Source organism: Sander lucioperca, chromosome 4 (genome assembly GCF_008315115.2).
Source record: "Sander lucioperca isolate FBNREF2018 chromosome 4, SLUC_FBN_1.2, whole genome shotgun sequence".
In the NCBI taxonomy this organism is placed as follows: domain Eukaryota; kingdom Metazoa; phylum Chordata; class Actinopteri; order Perciformes; family Percidae; genus Sander; species Sander lucioperca.
The window spans coordinates 16,293,104-16,295,286 of NC_050176.1; the positions used below are offsets into that span (position 1 = coordinate 16,293,104).

General features: G+C 40.8%; 1 protein-coding gene across 3 annotated transcripts in view; it reads right to left on the bottom strand.

Annotated features, from left to right (window-relative positions):
• LOC116042609 (lysophosphatidic acid receptor 2-like) overlaps positions 1-2,183 on the bottom strand; it is a 29,027-nt gene that overhangs the window by 12,502 nt on the left and 14,342 nt on the right. The window lies entirely within an intron of this gene.

Genomic DNA, 2,183 nt, shown 5'->3' on the forward strand with positions numbered 1-2,183 from the left:
CTGCATAAATTGCCGATTTCCGCACAAAATATGCGGGGCTTGCATGATTTCATAATCCCCGCATTTTCGTTGCAAAAAAGTCACATATGTCTTAGCAGAAAGTTGAAAAATGTTGCGTTTACTTCACACAAGAGCAGCCATTTTCCCCTGTTGCCATGGGAACGTTATGAAGTGACACAATTACGCGACGTGAACATCATCGAAAAGCTGCAAACCCCGAGATGACACCATGATGAAACAGCAGTTTTTGCAAGTTCCCGCAATTTCATCGCATAAAATTGCATAAATATCCCGCATATTCCATCGCATTTATTAAGAAAACGTGCCACATAATCAAGGATTTTTGCCCGCAACAATCACAAAAAAACTCAGCATTTTTCTGGAAGGACTTCATAACATCCTGTTACAGAGATTGGAACACTTAGTTGCCATTAAAGGAATCGCACTAAGCTGGTTTATGTCCCATTTCTCTAATCGATCTCAATTTGTTAATGTTAACGATAAATCCTCCAGGTACGCTAAAATTAGCCATGAACTCAAGGCTCAGTGCTTGGACCAATTCTATTCTCCTTATACATGCTTCCTCTAGGCAATATTATTAGGAAACACTCAATTAACTTTCACTGTTATGCGGATGACACCCAACTATACTTATTAGGGCTGAACGATTTTTGAAAATAATCTAATTGCGATTTTTTTCCCAAATATTGTGATTCGATTATTTTTTCAAGCTCTTTGTCTTCTGTATTATTCAACAAAGAATAATATAATAATGTACAGTATGAACACACAATTACACACTAGACAGTTAAATAAGTAAAAATATAGTATATAGCATATATCTATATACACACACACACGTGTATTTTTTTACAGTGCACAGAGAGGAGCTGCCTTCAGCCCCTCCCCCTCGTGAAGTTGCGTGCTGCCGTGTGCACTTGCTCAGAGAGGCTATCGTTACGTTAGCTAGTTGCTGGTGTTCTTGCCGTGGGATTAACTGTAATAATAAAACTGTTGAAACACCGCGGCCACGCTGCTGTGAAAGCTCCCCGAACGTCATTTATCAGTCTGGTTGTTACCCCTCTCAGTGGCAGCTCCTCCACTCCATATATTTCTAACGGAGCTAACCGCTAATCAGAGCTAATCGTTGCCAACCGAGCCTTGAGTTCTGTGTGCCTGTATCCATTAACTGCATGTATAGACTCAAGCCCGAATAAAACCCTTCATTTTATTAAAATGGATGTAAAAGTTTTACTACAACTCAGAGTTGTTTGAATGACAGAAATCAGCTCAAGGTACAGTGTAGCGTGCTAGTTGATGCTTTCTCTGCGGAGTACAGACTGATTTGCTCTCGCGAGTCATGTGACCAAATCGCAGCCTTTGCGATTAGGAAATCGCGTTTTAACATATCGCGATATAATATCGCAAATGCAATTAATCGTTCAGCCCTAATACTTATCAATCAAGCCGGACGAAACCAGTCAGTTAGCTAGACTTCAAGCATGCATTAAAGATATAAAATCCTGGATGACCTACAATTTTCTGATGTTAAACTCAAACAAAACTGAAGTTATCGTGCTGGGCTCCGAACCTCATTATCCAAAGATATAGTTACTCTGGATGGTATTGCCCTGGCCTCCAGCACTACTGTCCGAAATCTAGGAGTTATTTTTGATCAGGACATATCCTTCAATGCCTACAACAAACATCAAGAAAAGCCTTTTTTCATCTTTGTAACATTGCCAAATTAGGCACATCCTGTCTCAAAACGATGCTGAAAAACTAGTCCATGCATTTGTTACTTCCAGGCTGGACTACTGTAATTCCTTACTATCAGGTTGCCCAATTAAGTCCCTTAGGACTCTCCAGCTGATCCAGAATGCTGCAGCGCGTGTTCTGACAAGAACTAACAAAAGAGATCATATTTCTCCAGTATTAGCTTCTCTGCATTGGCTTCCTGTAAAATCCAGGATTGAATTTAAAATCCTTCTTCTGAACTACAAAGCTCTAAATGGTCAAGCACCATCATATCTTGAAGAGCTCATAGTACATTATTGTCCCACTAGAGCACTGCGCTCCCAGAATACAGAGTTACTTGTGGTTCCTAGAGTCTCAAAGTAGAATGGGCCTTCAGCTATCAGGCTCCTCTCCTGTGGAACCAGCTCCCAGTCCGGGTCCGGGAG